The sequence below is a fragment of the Pseudophryne corroboree genome, chromosome 5 (genome assembly GCF_028390025.1).
Source record: "Pseudophryne corroboree isolate aPseCor3 chromosome 5, aPseCor3.hap2, whole genome shotgun sequence".
Lineage (NCBI taxonomy): Eukaryota > Metazoa > Chordata > Amphibia > Anura > Myobatrachidae > Pseudophryne > Pseudophryne corroboree.
In genome coordinates, this window is record NC_086448.1 from 800,440,410 (window position 1) to 800,448,128 (window position 7,719).

Below are 7,719 nucleotides of genomic sequence, written 5' to 3' on the forward strand. Positions count from 1 at the left end.
CCGGCTGTGATCCCTCCATTCCCGCTGGCAGCCGAATCCCCCTTGGGGGATGAGATGATGCCGTATTTACCTAATTCTGGAATGCAAAAGATGGCGGTAGTTCACCTTAGCCTATGGGCTATACATCACAGATTTAGCAAGTGGAGGGTTCCCCGGGAACTGTCCCCGGCAATGGCCGCTGTGCATGTGTGGTTAACGTGACCACGCATTAGCAGAAGGCCAGGCAGCAAACTGAGCACATTACAAGGACGCGGTCTCTGCGGGTCACGGGTGTAAAATCATACATAACGCTGGTAAAATCGCATACTGCAATGTGATCTTGAGAGTTAACACTGCACCCAGATCGCATTGGAAATGCGTTTTTAGATAACGGGTGATGGCTTCCCTAAAACCTGGACAGTCGGGGTGCCTTAAGGACTGCCTTTGGGAACCACTGGCGAATGTCTTATTACCAAACAGTTTGAAATATAATGTTTTTATTTTTCTGGTCCATGAAACATTCTGGTAAGAGATCCACTACATACTATATCTATATTTAATGAGTATGGTTTGAATGTCGACATGTCAACATTGTGCATTGCCGACATAGGGTTTTTACAGTGTTAGAACACTAACCACAGCCTAACCTAAACCCAACCTAACCCTAATGCTAGACCATGTTTACATCCTAGTGTCGACGGTCTGAATGTTGACATAATGACTACAATTACTACATACCCTATCTAGTATATATATATATATATATATTTATTTATTTATTTACCTAGCTACATTAGAAGTCTGTCTTGCCGTTAAGGATAATGGCGTTTAACTTTTAAAGTGCTTTACAACTTGCCATTCAATACTAGTTAAGCCTATTTTACGATTTAACGGCCCTGCTGTGGTCTGCAAACGTAGTTATATACCTATATATTTCCAGCATAAACATTTCAGTAATGCTATAGGGCTATATACATAGGCTTACCATACACATCCCTTTAAACAGGATGCAGTCAGCAGGTGACCGACTCCGGAATCCCGACACCACTCGGAATCCCGGCGCAGGATTCCCGAACAACAGCATCCCGAACGTAAATATCAGGGTGACAGTAAGGGTTAGGGGTACGGCCCGGGGGGAGGTTTAGGGTTAGGCTCTAGAGGTGGGGGTAAGCTGTAGCCGCCACCCCCCGAGTCTTAGCACTAGCCGTCACCTTCTGTGATTATCCGTAGCCCCCACCCTCCACTATCTTAGCCCTAGATGCCACCCCATGCGGGTTAGGGTAGGCGGCAGGGGAGGAGTAAATATTTCCCTACCCGACCTCTCCACTCTGCACAATATCTGCGACTCTCATCCACACGCATTACTTGCTCCCACTCTACATTACAGGACTTTATCCAGGCTGTGCCCACTCTGTGGAATGCCCCTCCCACGCACAATAAGACTTACCTCTAGTCTCCAAACCTTCAAACATTTCCTGAAAACTCACCTCTTCAGGCAAGCTTATCAGATTCTGGAACCACCCACAAAATACTTCAGTGCCTCCCTATCTAATTACATCCCCACTGTACAGTCTACACCAGAGGTTCTCAAACTCGGTCCTCGGGGGCACACACAGTGCATGTTTTGCAGGTAACCCAGCAGGTGCACAGGTGTATTAATTACTCACTGACACATTTTAAAAGGTCCACAGGTGGAGCTAATTATTTCACTTGCGATTCTGTGAGGAGACCTGCAAAACATGCACTGTGTGTGCCCCCGAGGACTGAGTTTGAGAACCTCTGGTCTACACATAACCTCACATATTTTGTCTGTCTTCACTTTCACACCCTCCTGACCCTTGGCCAACATTGCTGGGTGACCATATCATACAGCCCATTAACAACATTTGCAATCTGATGAACCATTATCATACCTCCCAACATGACCCTCTCCAGGAGGGACACAATGCTCTGCTTCTGGACTTCCCTATTAATTTATGATTGCCCTCACCTGTGCTATTGATTAACCTTTTCAACACAGGTTTCAGCAATCTTAAATTAAGATAAAAGTCCAGAAACAGAGCATTGTGTCCCTCCAGTACATATAGTATATATATGTAACCTGTTTGATTCTGAACTGGAGGTTTCAGCCTACACACAGCAATTCAGTATGGATCTGAGCTCACACTGGCCCTCCCACCTGTCATTCACTCACACAGAGAACTTGGCAGCCAGTCATAATCGCCGTTACGTTTGAACTGTGAGAAACCAATGTTGGAGCCTTCAACAAGGATAAACTTTAGGTTGTGTCGCACCGTTGCTTTAAACGCCACGTTTAATGCAGAGATGGATCCCTCCACATTGAAAGCAGCAATCAATTTATATGATTCTTATGGAAATGATGGCAGGTTCATCGCTCATTTACAGCGGCCATAATCAGAATTAGGCATCGGTTCTCTGACATTGGGGGTCATTCCGAGTTGTTCGCTCGCAAGCTGCTTTTAGCAGCTTTGCACACGCTAAGCCGCCGCCTACTGGGAGTGAATCTTAGCTTATCAAAATTGCGAACGAAAGATTAGCAGAATTGCGAATAGACACTTCTTAGCAGTTTCTGAGTAGCTCCAGACTTACTCGGCATCTGCGATCAGTTCAGTCAGTGTCGTTCCTGGTTTGACGTCACAAACACACCCAGCGTTCGCCCAGACACTCCTCCGTTTCTCCAGCCACTCCCGCGTTTTTCCCAGAAACTGTAGCGTTTTTTCGCACACACCCATAAAACGGCCAGTTTCCGCCCAGAAACACCCACTTCCTGTCAATCACACTCCGATCACCAGAACGAAGAAAAAACCTCGTATTGCCGTGAGTAAAATACCTAACTGCATAGCAAATTTACTTGGCGCAGTCGCACTGTGGACATTGCGCATGCGCATTAGCGACTAATCGCTCCGTTGCGAGAGAAAAATAACGAGCGAACAACTCGGAATGACCCCCATTGGGAGAGTACCAGCATGTTAGTGGCTTGTGTGACACCAACCAAAGATTATAAATGCTGTTTTGTATGAACATAACACTGCAAAGATGAATATCCATATTTGTAAATCAATTTAGCAATTGGTGGATATGGATATGAGCTGACATAAAATGTGATTTTTCCCGTGACCCCTGAGGTGTCGGCCTCTTACAGTGCAGTGTAATAATATCAGCAAATATACACCACTGCCATATACAGTAGGAGGAGAGGGAGGTGATAATCTGTAGGCTAATGAGTACTGTGATTAACGGTTTCCCTTGGGAAAATCTACAGCGTTTATTTTTGCCATGAAAGAACAGAGAGCAAACAGCACAGATGTGGTCAGGGGGGGGGGGCGCGGGTTCAAAGGTTTAACAAACAACACAAAGAACACACACCTTGTCCAGCCGCTCTTGGTGGAAGCCCATTTACAGCTGCTGACAAATGAGGTGGTTCTGCCTCAGCACACAGGCCTGAGAGTAATAGGCCCTTCACACTGGGCGATAATTCTCAAAGATATTATTATTATTATTGTTATTATCCTTTATTTATATGGCGCCACAAGGGTTCCGCAGCGCCCAACTACAGAATAAGCGCCCAATTACAGAATAATTAATGAACGAGATACCGTTCATATCTTTGAGTGTGGAGGCACCAGCGATGAACGAGCGCGGGGCCCCGTCGGCTGTGCATGCAGGCCAATATTTGCCTGCACTTCTACGGAGCCGTGTGACGGGGGGAGTGAAGAAACCAAGAGTCGGCGAATTCGCCGTCGGGCAGCTCGGCGGCGGATCGTTAAATGTGTAGGGCCCTTAACAGGCACGTACCTCAATTATTGCAGCTGGAACACACATTTACTAACCGATTATTTTTTATATTCATTTTAACAAATTTTAAAATGTGTGCTCCAGCCCCTGAAACCCAACACAGTTTTTTTTTCCGATTGATTTTGACTGTTTTCAAATTGATAAAAATTAATTAATTTGATCTTTAGTAAATTAACGCCTTGGTGTAAAAACTTTTATTCAATGCAAAGGGAGGATAAATCACAGAAAGAAAACTGGATACACCATAGATTATTTCTCATTTACATATTGTATACACATTTTATTCAGTTTTTTAACAGAAATTTAGAAGAGGCATTTACTAAGCAGTGATAAGAGCGTAAAAGTGAGCCAGTGGAGAAGTTGCCCATGGCAACCAATCAGCACTGAAGTAACATCTATAATTTGCATACTATAAAATGATACAGAGCGGCTGATTGGTTGATGGGGCAACTTCTCCACTGGCTCACTTCTCCGCTCATCACTGCTTAGTAAATGTCCGCCTCAATTACTTAAGAAAGTTTTAAAAAGTTTGCCTACCTCCTTGGGTTGTGGATCATTGGGTTGACAGTAACTAGGTCATCAGTCATTAGGTCGACCCCTATTGAAATAGGTCGACACGGTCATTAGGTCGACATGGAAAAAGGTCGACTTGCGTTTTTGGTGTAATTTTCTTCGTAAAAAGTGACCGGGAACGCCAATTAGAGCACCGTGTCCCTGTGTCCCCTCACATGGCTCGATTCGCTCGCCATGCTTCGGGCAAGGTCCTTGCTCCGCTACCGCTGCGCTTGGCACAGGTTACCGTACCCAGTCGTAGTCCAGGTGGATCGTAAAGTATGAAAAAGTCCAAAAAAAGAAGAAAAAAATTGTGAAAAATGCACGTCGACCGTTTCAATTGTCGACCTTTGCCATGTCGACCCAGTGACCATGTCGACTTAATGCATGTCGACCAATAGTGTCAAGCTAAAGACGGATACCACCTCCTTAAGGGAAGAATGTACTAAGCAGTGAAAAGACTGGAGAAGTGAGCCAGTGGAGAAGTTGCCCATGGCATTCAATCAGCTGCTCTGTATAATTTTATAGTATGCAAATTTTAAATGTTACTTCAATGCTGATTGGTTGCCATGAGCAACTTCTCCACAGGCTCACTTCTCCACTCTATTCACTGTATATATGCGCTTGGGTAAAGGGACGGCTTACCATACCATCCCTTTAAACCGGGACGCTTGTAGATTACACCCGTAGACCCTCCCCCCAATGGTACCACTCTATTATTTTTCTTCTTTCTCTCTTTCTATTTCTCATACCTTGTCCTCTAACGGTTTGATTTACCGTCCTTTGTGAGGACACTCTCCTCTCTCCATAAACAAAATGTATCACCCAGTTGCTTGTCATGAACTAGCTTTATTGTGTACTCTTTTAGCTACGTGAATGTATTTCACTGTTATGTATATTTCTTTGTATTGCACTGTGATCTCTTTAATAAAAAGTTTATAAAAAAAAAAAAAAGATCAAAACACGTTGAGATTTAGGGGTCTATTCATGAAACAGTGAAAAGTGTGGAGAAGTTGGCAACCAATCAGCATTGAAGTAACATCTATAATTTGCATACTATACAATTGTATTGAGCAGCTGATTGGTTGCCATGGGCAACTTCTCCAAAGGCTCACTTCTCCACACTGTTCACTGCTTCATGAATAGACCCCTTGGTCCCATCCAGTAAAGTGCAGGGTGAAAACTCTGGGTCTGTGTCTGTGAATACAGTATATTAGCTACATGGGAGGTCACTGTGCACCATTACACATACTTTCACGTAATTACGCCTCATTAGTCCCTGCTCTGTTTGTTCAGCTGATTGTACGCATTCCACCTTCCGGCCCGTGACTCCTCTATGGGTGCTCTGGTATTACTGCACACCTGGCTCTTATTTGGATATTTACTAAGTCACGGTGGTGCACATTGTAATATGAAATATATAGTAATATACCGCTAGGCACTAGTTGTATTAATTTAAGCAAATGATACACTATTGGGAGGAGCTTATGGCACCATCTCTGTAGTGTTCATATCAAGGATTTCTATGCAGAAAAAAAAGTGGGATTTTTTTGCCTTTGGGAACTACCGGTATCTGTCTCCAACCAGCGCGTTTTACTGTCTTGTGCATACTGTCCAATGCGTTTTACTGTCTTGTGCACACCAAAGAGTTTTACTGTCTTGTACACACATTACATGTCAGCGAGTCAGGAGCTCAGAGATACATAATGGACAGTACTGCAAAAGAGCATGTTTCCCAGTTCATATAGAGCATCCGCGGGGCCACATTAGGCCCTGAATGGCATTTATTATATCCCATTGGGAAACAGGACAGGTGGAGGGGAAACTGAGGCACGGAATATGTGTGCGCTACATAAATAACTGATAATAATAAATAGAATAATATGAAAAAGCCACTAACTACGGCATTTTTAAATTTTTAATTATGTATACATATTTACTACGTGGGACAGCTTACAGGGGCAGTATGTGCATGCCCTACCCATTTACACTCCATTCAAGATGGCATATGGTACAGTACAGTGGAATTTTTTTCCAGTTACTAGTACATTTTGGGCTGACAGTACCAACACACAGTGTCGGACTGGAGCATGTAGGGCCCACAGGGGGAATGCAGTAATAGTGGCCCCTGTTTAGGGGTGTGGCCAGTCTGCGCAGGGGGTGTGGCCTGCCACCTCATTGGTTTGACTAACCATTAGAGAGTGCAACCAGTAGCGGATCTTGCCACGGGCAAGCAGGACCTTAGCCCGGGGCGCCGCCTTCCGGAGGGCGCCAGCGCCATCCGGAGGGCGCCGCACCATGGCAAGATCCGCCACTATGCCCCTTGCTGCGAAGGGAACCAAACGCTATGCGTCTAGTTTCCCTTCGTGGAGAGGACCTTTGCTGTGCGGTGCACGATGATGTCATCACGCACCGCACAGCATTGTGGCACAGACGCTAGGGGTCATAATTGACTTCTAGTGTCTATGCTGTGCTATGGGAGAGATGTCATGACTGACGTCTCTCCCATAGATCGGAGGAGAGGAGAGGAGAAGAGCGGCGCCGGCGGAGGTCTGCAGCGGTCTGGAATCAGGAGCAGGGATCGTAAGTATACATTTTTTTTTCTTTCAGCGGCACTTCAAGGGGGAAAAATGGGGGCGTAACTGACCATGCCCCCATATGAAGCCACGCCCCTATAGTTTTGCCCCGGGCGCCACAAGGGCAAGAACCGGCCCTGAGTGCAACATCTGGGCCCCTTCATAAATATAAACAGTAAATTCAGCTGCTGCATGCATGATAATGTACCAGATTAATAACAGATTAATAACAGCAATGCACTGTAGAAAATACACCATAGTCCAGTATAAGGTAACATATGTATAATGTATAATTCAAGTGCATAGTCTAGGACTTGATCCTTAGAGCAGGAGGTGGGCCCCCAGGCAGTGGGGCCCACCGGTGGTTTCCCCTGTACCCCTGTGGTCTAGTCCAAGCCAGCCAACACAAGCATCCAAGTGCCGCTCCGAAAAAAGTGCTGACCCTAGGCATGTGCCTAATGGGAAATTTGCCACTGCCCACCTCAGCAGCCGCAACCAGTCCCAGCCATTGTTCTGTCAGTTCCGCCAGCCAATTAAAATGAATAATTTGCTGATGTATTGCTCTCATTTTCACAGATCAGTCCTGATTCCCAGGAAGTAAAGGGGCAGAGCTTCACCCAAAAGTGGCTGTTTATGGGGGTATTGGGGCTGGGTTTTAGTGGCTCAGGGCAGGGATTGGATGGATCAGGGACCCCATTATTTTGTCTCAATGTGTAAGTGCTGGAGGTATACTGCCAGATATTACCAAAGTCTCACCACTATGGTTTGCTGCCCGGCAGAGCCGGATTAAGAGGGG